Genomic DNA, 13,452 nt, shown 5'->3' with positions numbered 1-13,452 from the left:
TATTAAGTTGACGGTAATCTATGCATAGCCTCAAAGACCCATCCTTCTTTCTTACAAATAATACCGGTGCACCCCATGGCGACGTACTAGCCCTAATGAAGCCTTGGTCTTGGAGCTGCTGAAGTTGCTCACTTAATTCTCTCAATTCAACAGGTGCCATACGGTATGGTGCTCTGGAGATTGGTGCAGTCCCAGGTACCAAATCGATTGTGAAATCCACATCTCTCTCTGGCGATAATCCAGGGATATCTTGAAATACTTCTGAAAATTCATTAACAATCGAAATTTGTTCTACTCCTTGAGGTTCAACTTTTGAGATGGTTGACAAAATAACTGGTGCTCCCTTCCTTCGTGTCCCATGAAATTGTAACGGTGCTCGCCCATCGATATTTAATATGATCATCTTCCTAAAACAATCAATTTTTGCTCGATATAAAGATAACCAATCCATCCCCAATATAATATCGTATTCTCGCATCGGCATAACTATAAGATTAGCTTGTAAATTTACGTTCTCGATCATGATCAAACATGATTTACAAATCTGACTTAGGTCCACTGAATTACTAAGAGGGTTTGCTACAGTTAACTTTTTATCTAAGGGAGTGGGAGATAACCCAAGCAAGCATAAAAGGCAGTAAGAAATAAATGAATGCGATGCTCCAGAGTCAAATAACGCTCTTAAAAGGCCAAGCTATATGTCCTAGAGGGGAGGGGGGGGGGGGGGGGGTGTGAATAGGATTATGCCAAATAAAACTTTAACAGTGGAAAAATGATAACTAAATAAAATAAATCAATTCACAATGCTTAAAATGAAAAGCAGCCTTAATAATCAAGTATTGAGAGATTGAAACAAATGCAGTTCTAAGGACAACCTTACACCATAAAAACCAAGGGTTTATGACATGACAACTTTATTTCTAGAACGTTCTTTGTATTAAAAACTCAAACCGAAGAGGAATAAATAAATAGCAAGGAATTGAAATAAATTGTAGGAATTTAAATCTAAATTATTACAACATTCCCCACTGTGCTTGAAATGTAAAAATTACAACATTCACATCCACAAATACATTCCACAACTTGAATGATCAAAGATAGGAAATTAAACAAACATTCAAATCACAATACACAAGAAGTTATAGTGGTTCGCTTGTGTGTACACCAACTGTTAAACAACAGCCACACAGAATGCTACTCCACTCCTAATATCCTCACACAGGGGATATTACCATTCACTATCAAAATAGGTTTCACAGGTTCACCTAAAACCTTCACAATTGTATCTTTTTAACTTAGGCTTACACAATCCAAAACCCACACTTTCTGAGTTTTTTGGCTCTCCTCAGATAACCAAACACAATGAGATTTTTCTGCCTTAATCTCAAAAGAAATCAAAAAAAGAATATAAATTACAATAATGTAAAATACCTGGATTTCTCTTTTGTAGCAGCCCAGAAGAACCAAGTCGGAGTAGAGATTCGAATGTCAAAGTTCAATGTCCAATACTCACTTTATAATGGTTCTAGGTTCTAATAGATTTTAAATTAAACCAAAATGGGCTAGCTTTAATTGATTTTGATTCTAGAAAAAGGAAAATAACACTTTCTCTTTTCAGATCAGATTGGAATACAAGAAACAAAATCAATTTAAAAAGCTAAAGAGAGAGAATATTAAATATGCACACTTAGCTTAAAATGGAGCACCGACTTAACTTTCAGAAGACCGGATTAAAATTGCTTGAGTCATTATTAATATTCTAAGATTCGTGCTCTATTTATAGGTAAACATATCGCATCTTCGACTGGTCTAGAGATTGCTACAACTGGTCTTAGAACTAACGGATATTTGAAAAGTTGAGCGCGATAAGATAAGACAGTTTCACGACTGGTCATAAGTAGTCTACAACTGGTCGAAGGACACCTTCGAATGGTCTTAAGTTGCTCACGACTGGTCGAAGCCAAATAAAATACATCGCTGTAGTTTGAGTCGTAGGTTCACGACTGGTCGAAGGAACAGTCGACACTGTTCATACGACTGGTCGAACAGACCCCAGGACTGGTCGAAGCTTAACAAAAAATTCTGAATTTTTACAACAAACTTACGACTGGTCCAGGAAAATCTTAGACAGGTCGAAGCAGTGCTAGGAGTAGTCGAGAAAGATCCAGGACTAGTCTTAGAGCAGACCAGATTCCCACATATAAAACATTTGCATTATGTATCCGAAATGACCTACTCTAAAGGTCAACCTAAGATCAAACATACCTTAATAGTGAAGTAAGGACATTGAACCCTTAAGATATGTAACCTTTAAAGAAAGTGAAGCTTGAAATCTTGATGTAGCTTTTCCTTAAAAGCTTCAATTACGCAATCTTGAATCTTGACTTGTAACTTGTAAATTCAGTTGAACATTCTCGAGTCTTGACTTGTAAACATGTCTTGTCCTTCAAAGTCGATCTTGCGAGACAATGTCGTGGCTTGACATATCTTGAGTTGAGTATTGTGCTTCACTAATGTAGTCAACATCCATACACTGAGACTTGCTTCATCCATACTGTGTCTTGAACATTTACATTTATGTAATGTCATAAAGTACAAGCAGTGTTTTTGGCACCACAATTTGACAACATAAAGGGGCTTTCAACCATAGCACTTACAATCTCCCCCTTTGTCAAATTTGTGACAAAACACACTTTCAAGATATATTACATAAAACAGAATATATGGTTAAAGAGTCATGCACCAGTTATTAATAACTGGCCCACATTCATAATCAATTCAACATATAATCCAGCTCTGCACATGCCTACACATACTCCCCCTGAGTAACATACATCACATAAATCCATTACCATAGACATCCAATATATATCCATTCTCCCTCTTTTTGTCATATTAGGACAAAGGAAGCAATGATCAAATGACGGAGGAGTTAAAATGAAAGAGAGAGTAAAAAAAATAATCCATAAACAGAGATAAGTCAAAGGCAGTAACAATCTCACAAACAGAGAGAGCAGAAGAGTAACAATGTTATTATAGTCCAGTAAAAATAAAAAGAACTAATTTGAGCCAGATGAAGGAGCAGGGATGGAAGGATTAAGTTGATGCATGCCCTTGTTCAAACGCCTAAGATATTTGTGCATATATTTAAACTGCGTGACATTAGAAACATGCATATTCTCAACCTTCTCCTCCAAAGCACGTAAACGTGCATCAAACTCAGAAGGCTCATAATCTGGATCATTAGCAGAATCAGATTTAAGTTCTTCGAAAATATCATCCATGTTAATGTCATCGTGAGGAAAATCACCAGCAACCTCCTCATTTCCAGCTTCAGCACCACCATTACCATCACCTTGGCCAGGAAGCAAATCCAGCTTCATCTTATTAAGATTAGAATTGTTAAATATCAGATGATGGATCGGGGCTTCTCCAACAGGCATGTCGACTAACATATGTGTAGCTAACACAGTCATTAAGTAAGCAAAAGGGATGTCACTGTGACCTGGATGGAGTCTAAACTGAATAATGGAGTGACAAATCAAAGATGGTAAACAAACTTGAATACCTCTGGTAACAGAATGAAGAACACGAACCATGAAGGACGTCAATTCGGATTTATTACCCGATCGAGGATACAAGTTAGACACAAAATTTTTGTGAAGAACTCTGTATTTGGGTAACAGAAACTTTAAGGGGAGCGTATTCCCTTTATGCGTCCAATGTACGTCCAAATTGCATAAGGCTCGAGTGAGCATACGTTTTTCAGTTTCTGAGGGTTTTTCAGATAAGATATGGATGAGAATGCCCTCATCATTCACAGGAATTTCCATAAGAGCTTAAATCAAATGAAGATCAATGTCAAATGGTCCTTCTTTTGTGGCTATTTTAAAAGTTAAATTTTCCAATGAAAACTCACTTATGCAAGCGAACATGGACTAGGCAATGGACCGGTATGCTGGCCCACCCCAATGCAATAAGTTATCCCAACCTACAGTTTGAAGAATAGGAAGGATATCATAAGGTGCAACATGATCTACAGAAACAGGACGTTCTACAATAACATTCCTCAATCTAATGTCCCATACATAAGATAGATCTTCTTCGTAGAACTGAAGATGACGCTTGGTAATAGGAGTAGATTTGGAAGAAGATGGACCGCGGGATGTTGTCTTTCTTCCTCTAGATGCCATATGTAACAAAAATTTGAAAGAAACAAAGAGTTGCAATGGATTGAGAAATGGGTATTCTCAAATCAGATATGGGTGAAGAAAAAACCTCAAATCTTAACAAAACAAGAAAAAGACAACTTCAAGAGAGAAATAGAAGTATACTTGACACAAATTCACAAGAAATCAGCAAATGGAACACTAACCTTGACGGATTTGGAAGTTGGGTTCGACTGGTCGAGCGTCGACTTGTTGGAGAAGGAAGTGGAAATGAAGAAGATGAAAATTTTTCCCAATTTAAAAGCACCACTGAGTTCCACGACGGGTCGTGGATGTGCTCGACCGGTCGTACCAAGATCGGTCGTGTACATACACGACTGGTCGTGTATCGACTGAAAAATATAATTTTCATAGAACTTTGAAATTTAAACCATTAAATTATCAAATATAAATACACTATGATACAAGTAGGCATAAATAATCATTTTAGAATGCACATGGCAAGATCAAATTTCATTTTGTTAAACCTGCTTTTGTTGGGCGGTTTAGTGAAAATGTCAGCACGTTGAATCTCGGTAGGAATATATTCCAAAGATATAACCTTTTCTTCTACTAATTCATGAATATAATGAAATCTAATGTCAATGTGCTTAGTACGAGAATGCTGAATAGGATTTTTCGAAATATATTATGGCATTGAAATTATCATAATATAATAACATAGAATCCTATTTTATTCCATAATCACTTAGCATACGTTTCATCCAAATAAGCTGCGTATAAGCATTACCAGCTGCGATATATTCAGCTTCAGCAGTTGAAAGTAATATAAAACTTTATTTCTTGCTAAACCAAGAAACTAAACAATTAAAAGCAACCACCACCGGTTGATTTTCTATCATCAAGATTACCAGCCCAGTCAGCATCCGAGTACCCAGCTAATTGAACACTAGTCTCGAGTGGATACCAGAGACCGAGATTAACAGTACTTGTGACATATCGCATAATTCGCTTGACAGCAATCAAGTGCGATTCTTTAGGATCAGACTGATATCTAGCGCAAATCCCAACACTTAGAGCGATATCAGGTCTACTAGCAGTTAAGTACAGTAAACTACCAATCATACTCTGATATAATTTCGGATCTACATTTTTACCTATAAAATCTTTTGAGAGTTTCAAAGTTGTACTCATAGGAGTATTAAAATTCTTACCATTCTCAAATCCGAACCTTTTAATTAGGTTCAAGGCATACTTGGTTTGAGAAATAAAAATACCATCAGATTGTTGTTTTACTTGCAGCCCTAGGAAATAATTTAATTCCCCAACCATGCTCATTTCAAATTTTGATTTCATTAAATCTGCAAACTCAACAGTCATGTTAGTACATGTTGATCCATAAATAATATCATCAATATAGATTTGAAACATTAAGATATCATCATTATGTTTCTTAACAAAGAGTGTCTTATCGACACTACTCATTTGAAAATTATGACTTCGTAAAAACTTGGTCAATTTTTTGTACCATGCCCTGGGAGCTTGTTTTAGACCATATAGAGCCTTTTTAAGACGATATACATGATTAGTAAGCTTAGGGTCTTCAAACCCTGTAGGTTGTTCAACATATACTTCTTCATGTAAATCGCCATTCAAAAATGCACTCTTTACATCTATTTGATAAATTTTAAAAATTTTAAAGCATGCAATAGATATGAAAAGTCTGATTGATTCAAGGCGAGCAACTGGGGCAAAGGTTTCATCGTAATCAATGCCTTTTATTTGAGTGTACCCTTAAACTACCAGTCTTGCCTTGTTTCGAATAATATTACCAAGTTCGTCAGACTTATTTTTGAAAATCCAATTTGTTCTAATAATATGTTTATCTTTAGGTCTAGGAACAAGATACCAGACATCATTTCGAACAAATTGATTAAGTTCTTCTTGCATAGCTACTATCCAGTTTTCATCAGAAAGCGCTTCTTTTACATTTACTGGTTCAATCTAGGATGTAAAACACACGTAGTTATATATGTCTTCTAATTGTCTACGAGTGCGCACACCAGTGAGAGGGTTTCTAAGTATCTGATTGGTTGGATGATCTTTGACAGTCCTTAGTTCAGAATTAACTTGATTTGATGAAGTATTTGGTTTGTCAATAAAAAAAACTTCATCATTATCTGAACTTGGGGCAGGTGTCTTTAAGTGATCATCAGTGACTACATTGATGGACTTTTGAATCACACCTGTCCTGTTGTTTAGAACACGATATGCCCGACTGTTTAAAGGGTATCCTAAGAAAATCCCTTCATCACTCTTTGTATCAAACTTTCTCAGATTTTCATGGTCATGTAAAATATAGCACTTGCTGCCAAAAACTCTAAAGTATTTGACAGTAGGCTTCTTATCAAACTAAAGTTCATAAGCAGTTTTATTATCAGACTTACATGTATACACTAGGTTGATAATATAGCATGCAGTATTTATGGCTTCAGCCCAAAGATTTCTAGGGAGCTTCATACTATTCAACATTATGTTTCCTATTTCTTGAAGCACTTTATTTTTCCTTTCCATAATTCCATTTTGTTGTGGTGTTTTGGGCGTAGAGAATTCATGTGATATTCCCTGATCGTTACAAAATTTCTCAAAACTGCTATTCTCGAACTCAGATCCATGATCACTATGGATCTTACAGACTTAAGAACCTTTTTCAGTTTGGATCCGTTTGAGAATCTTTTTTACTTCATCAAGGGTTTCTGATTTATCCCTTAAGAAGGCTACCCAAGTGAATCTAGTAAAATCATCCACGATTACCAGTATGTATTTTTTGCCTCCTCGACTCTTCGTCCTGGTAGGTCCTATAAGGTCCATATGGAGTAGCTCGAGTGGTCTTAATGTGGCATTGGAGTTTACCTTTTTGTGAGAGCTCCTTGTTTGCTTACCATGTTGGCATTCACCACATATTTTGTCTACTTTTTGTAATTTTGGTAGACCTCTTATTAGTTCTCTTTTAATTAATCTATATAAATTACGGTAGTGTACATGTCCAAGGCGTTTATGCCATAATTCAGTTTCATCGGTATGGACCATGTAACACAATTGTTTAGATGAGCTACCATCACTTACAATATAACAGTTTTCAGAAGTCCTACGACCAGTTAATATTACAGAATCTTTTTTGTTTAAAATTTCACAACCTTTATTAGAAAATTTCACATTATGATTGTTATCACATATTTGAGATATGCTTAACAGGTTGTGTTTTAGTCCCTCAACATATAAAATATTTTTAAATAAGGGGAGGTTATAGAGTTGAACTGTACCTTGGCCAATAATTTTGCAGTTGCTACCATCACTAAATGTGACTGATCCATCAGTCATATCTTTAAGATCAGTGAATAAAGCCTTGTTGCTTGTCATATGCCTGGAGCATCCACTATCAAGGTACCACATCGAATGACTTGTGGCTTTGAAAGCAGTGTGGGCAACCAAACAAGTAACCTTAGGAACCCATTTCATAACTGTTTTAGGTTTAGAAGTATAGTTGGTCTTCTTGTTTTTGTAATGACCCACTGAGTTAGATTTTAAGAGCTCCTTAAGCAAATCAACTATCTTTTCAGCTAAAGGATTTCGGTTCTGATTCTTATAGCTGATATGATTATTTCTAAAAGATTGAAAAGTTTTGGAATCTTTGGAAAACTTATGATTTGCACTCTTTTCTTTTGAGTTTGAAGACTTTCCTTTCACAAATTTAGGAGGAGTATTCTTTTGTTTAGGAGGAATATTTCTATCGTATCCCAGACTGGATCGATCACCACATTTTCTTGATCCAAATAGAAGTTTTTCTAATTTCGGATCACCCTGGGCATACCTCCATGTATCCTTTAAACTCAATAGTGAAGAGACTTCAAATTTAAGTTTCTCATTTTCAGATTGTAGGTTTTTAATCAAGGAAGTTTTGAAATCTAAATCGCATTTTGATTTTTTAAAACTATTTGAAATGAGGGATTTTTCTAAAATAAGAGAATCGAAATTTTCCTTAAGCTTCGAGAACTTTTCTTTCTGAAGTTTTAATTTTACTGCAATTTTACAACTTTCCTTGTATAGGGCATTGTAAGCATCTTGAAGATCTTCTTCATTGTCATGATCACTATTCAGATTTTCTTCACTAGTTGAATCATCATGATTTGAAAAAGTGAACTTGGCTAGAGTCATAAGAGCCTTATCATTGCCTGACTCGGTTTCAGAATCTTCTGATTCAGAAGTAGCTTCAAAGTCAGAAGATTCATCCCAAGTAACCATCATTCCTTTCTTTTTAGGTTTATTCTTTTTAGGACACTTGTTTGCTAAATGCCCATATTCTTAGTAGTTGTAACATTGACTATCTTTTAATGATCTTCGAGGCTTAGATTTAGATCTCTTATCATTAGATTTTTGAAAATCAACCCTCTTTTTACTTTTGAAAATCTTGTAAAACTTTTTAGCAAGAAGAGCCATATCATCTTCAGAATTTTCTAAATTAGAATCTTGAGAAATACATTTAGAAGATTTAAGAGCGATAGATTTGCTTTTAGGAGCTTTAAAATTTAATTCATAGGTTTGTAAAGACCCAACTAGTTCTTCTACTTTCATATTGTCCGTATCACTAAGTTCCTGAATCGCGGTTACCTTAGAGTTGAATCGTTCAAGAAGTGAGCGTAGTATATTTGCACACACTTTACTTTCTGAAATTTTATTGCCAAGACCCCACACAGAGTTTACAATGTCATTTAATCTTGTATAAAAGTCCACAAACATTTCATTTTCATCCATATGAATTTCTTCAAATTTGGTTGTGAGGAGTTGGACTTTAGATTTCTTGACAATTGAAGTACCCTCACGTGTCATTTCTAAAATATCCCAAGCTTGCTTTACAGTATCACAAGATATAATTCTTTTGAACTCATCCGGTGATAGTGCGCAAGTGATTGCATTTAGTGCTTTTCCATTGGCACTACTCTCGTCTTTCTGAAGAGTGGTCCATGAGACATAGGGTGTTACTCTCATTAATTTTGAACCATCGATCCCAGTCACTTCCATGGTAGGTGGGTTCCATTCAGTCACTGTGGCTTGCCACACACTTTCATCCATTGATTTGAGGAAAATGCTGATCCTGGCTTTCCAATAAGCATAGTTAGAGCCATCAAATGGTGGAGGCCTAGTGACTGAAGGGCTATCAAAATTTGACATCTTATATATAGCTTAGATCGTTAGCTCAGAAAATGAATCCAAGAATAAAGAATAAAAAACAAGCTATTAAGCTCTGATACCACTTAAAAAGGCCAAGCTATATGTCCTTTGGGGGGAGGGGGGTAGGGGTGAATAGGACTATGCCAAATAAAACTTTAACAGTGGAAAAATGATAACCAAATAAAATAAATCAATTCACAATGCTTAAAATGAAAAGTAGCCTCAATAATCAAGTATTGAGAAATTGAAACAAATGCAGTTCTAAGGACAACCTTACACCATAAAAACCAAGGGTTTATGGCAGGGCAACCTTATTTCTAGAACGTCTTTTGTATCAAAAACTCAAACCGAAGAGGAATAAATAAATAGCAATGAATTGAAATAAATTGCAGGAATTTAAATCTAAATTATTACAACATTCCCCACTGTGCTTGAAATGTAAAAATTACAACATTTATATCCATACATACATTCCACAACTTGAATAATCATAGATAGGAAATTAAACAAACATTCAAATCACAATACACAAGAAGTTATAGTGGTTCGCCTACGTGTACACCAACTGTTAAACAACAGCCACACAAAATGCTACTCCACTCCTAATATCCTCACACAGGGGATATTAGCGTTCACTATCAAAATAGGTTTCACAGGTTCACCTAAAACCTTCACAATTGTGTCTTTTTAACTTGGGCTTACACAATCCAAAAATCCACACTTTTGGAGTTTTCTGGCTCTCCTCAGATAACCAAACACAATGAGATTTTTCTGGCTTAATCTCAAAAGAAACCAAAAACAGAATGTAAATTACAATAATATAAAATATCTAGATTTCTCCTTTGTAGCAGCCCAGAAGAACCAAGTTGGAGTAGAGATTCGAATGTCAAAGTTCAATGTCTAATACTCACTTTATAATGGTTCTAGGTTCTAATAGATTTTAAATTAAACCAAAATGGGCTAGCTTTAATTGATTTTGATTCCAGAAAAAGGAAAATAATACTTCCTCTTTTCAGATCAGATTGGAATACAAGAAACAAAATCAATTTAAAAAGCTAAAGAAAGAGAATATTAAATATGCACACTTAGCTTAAAATGAAGTACAGACTTAACTTTCAGAAGACTGGATTAAAATTGCTTGAGTCGTTATTAATATTCTGAGATTCGTGCTCTATTTATAGGTAAGCATATCGCATCTTCGACTGGTCCAGAGATTGCTACGACTGGTTTTAGAACCAACGGATATTTGAAAAGTTGAGCACGATAAGATAAGGCGGTTTCATGACTAGTCGTAGGTAGTTTACGACTAGTCGAAGGACACCTTCGACTGGTCTTAGGTTGCTCACGACTGGTCGAAGCCAAATAAAATACATCACTGTAGTTTGAGTCGTAGGTTCACGACTAGTCGAAGGAACAGTCGACACTGTTCATACGATTGGTCGAACAGACCCTAGGATTGGTCGAAGCTTAACAAAAAATTTTAAAATTTTGCAACAAACTTACGACTGGTCCAGGAAAATCTTAGACAGGTCGAAGCAATGCTAGGACTAGTCGAGAAAGATCCAGGACTAGTCTTAGAGCAAACCAGATTCCCAAATATAAAACATTTGCATTAATTATGTATCCGAAATGACCTACTCTAAAGGTCAACCTAAGTTCAAACATACCTTAATAGTGAAGTAAGGACATTGAACCCTTAAGATATGTAACATTTAAAGAAAGTGAAGCTTGAAATCTTGATGTAGCTTTTCCTTAAAAGCTTCAATTACGCAATCTTGAATCTTGACTTGTAACTTGTAAATTCAGTTGAACATTCTCGAGTCTTGACTTGTAAACATGTCTTGTCCTTCGAAGTCGATCTTGCGAGACAATGTCGTGGCTTGACATATCTTGAGTTGAGCATTGTGCTTCATTAATGTAGTCAACATTCATACACTGAGACTCGCTTCATCCATACTGTGTCTTGAACATTTACATTTATGTAATTTCACAAAGTACAAGTAGTGTTTTTGGCACCACAATTTGACAACATAAAGGGGCTTTCAACCATAGCACTTACACGCTCTAGCTAAGGATGAATAAATAATGATGCTACCTTTGACTACATCGCTGCTAGCCTCAATGTCATGCTGAATAATGTCATCTGTTGGCGGTGCTAGATGCTCATATAAGGGTGCGACATCATCATAAGTCTGGGTCGTTCCATCCTCAGACTATGATGGAACATCATAACTTTGAATTGAGCCCTTGTATTGTTATGCCAAGTTCTCGTACAACTGCACTGTGTCGTCTCCTGCCTGTACTAGGGCGTAGACTCAGCCTTGAGCTTGTGGTCGTGGTGCCTGAACTCCTTGCCTCAACTGATGGTACTGCTAAGGTCTAACTTGTGGCGGCGACTGCTGAGGTAGTCTCTGATATACCGATGAAGGTCCTTGCTGTGGTGGCCTCAAGTATGACTGTAGTGGCCTCTGTGCATATGGCTGAGGTGGTCTCGAGGAAGGCCGTGAGGCGGAAGGATGTAGTGGAGGTCGTTGTGACATAGACGGCGGCATCTGTTGTTGAGGAGGCTTGAAAGACTGATGTGAAGGTCCTGACTTTTGTGGATACTAAGTGCGCTGTGGTCTGGAACAAAAACGACAAGTGTGGCCCTCGAGTCCACAATTATAGCAAAATCCTGAAAATCGTGGTGCAGGAAGTGCTGTCGTCGGTCTGGCCATCGATATCGATGTTGTTCTTTGTCTCTTAGCTGCATCTTGCTGGGCTGAAAATATATGTGTAACAGTTCTAGCACCACTCTTTACGTCCCTCTTCTAATAACGATTCTTCCAATATTCGTTGATGTCTTTCTCCACTGCTAAGACACACTCCAACACTTCGGCATAGGTCTTCTGTACGAAAGGGGCTAATTGGCTACGAATAGAGGCTGTCAGTCCTTCCTCAAAATTTTGAGCCTTATGGGTTTCATCGGACACCAGAAAAGCTGCAAATCGCGATAGCTCCGTGAACTTGGCATCATACTGGCGCACCGTCATATCACCCTGCTCCAATTTCATGAATTCTTTTGCCTTTTAATTTTTCACATGCAAAGGAAAGTATTTATCATCAAACTTCTCACAAAACTAGGCCCAAGTCCAGAGTTCAACTCTTGGGTTCATCTTAACAACTAAGTTCCACCAATGATCCGCCTCCCCTTCTAGCATGTAAATAGCTAATTCTGCTTTCTGGTATTCATCGCACTTCATAACCGTGAATATCTTATCAATTTGTTTCTTCCATACCTTGACATCAGATAGGTCAGGCCCACCCTTAAATATAGGCGGCCTCTGTCTTTTGAACATTTCCAATAAAGTTCCTATCCCTTCGTTAGCTATGTGAACAGTTTGAGTTTGACCTTGCGCTTGAGTCTGTCTTATCTGATAGCCCACAAGAGTCGTAAGATCACCTATGGCCCTAATAATTTCAACCATAAGTGACCCGTTTTTAGTGGTATTGGGAGTAGGAGCTCCTGATGTGGCTCCGACATCAATGTTTTGATCTGCCATAATATACGATTAATTAAACATGTAAGCTTAGTGTGTGACAACCAAGGTAGGTTATAGTAACTAAATTGAATTCTAAGTATCATTAATAGAGTGCATACTATTTAAGGTCTCTAGGAGCATGAAAAATTTATTAGATTGCAAGAAAGATTTGATGATCTAAAAGACTAAAACATGAAGATTAAGAGAATTTCAGGCAGTGACATGTATCAAGGTTGTAGTGTAGAAAATTCAGATTCTTAGGATACTATTCCCGCTAATGTTTTTGATACTTATAAGCATCGGATTAATCTAAAATTTTTTACGAGGATATATATATATATATATATATATATATATATATATATATATATATATATATATATATATATAGATATATATGAGTCTACTATAATTCTGTAAAATTTCAACCTAATACAAAGTCTACAAAAATTTCTAAAATTTGGATAATTAGGTCTATCCAGAAACAAACGATTTCTGACTAGTATACATATAACTTAATATTGGTAAAGGAT

This window comes from Magnolia sinica, chromosome 12, assembly GCF_029962835.1.
Source record: "Magnolia sinica isolate HGM2019 chromosome 12, MsV1, whole genome shotgun sequence".
In the NCBI taxonomy this organism is placed as follows: Eukaryota; Viridiplantae; Streptophyta; class Magnoliopsida; order Magnoliales; family Magnoliaceae; genus Magnolia; species Magnolia sinica.
The sequence above is the reverse complement of the archived record's forward strand: the minus strand, read 5'-3'. Positions refer to the sequence as shown.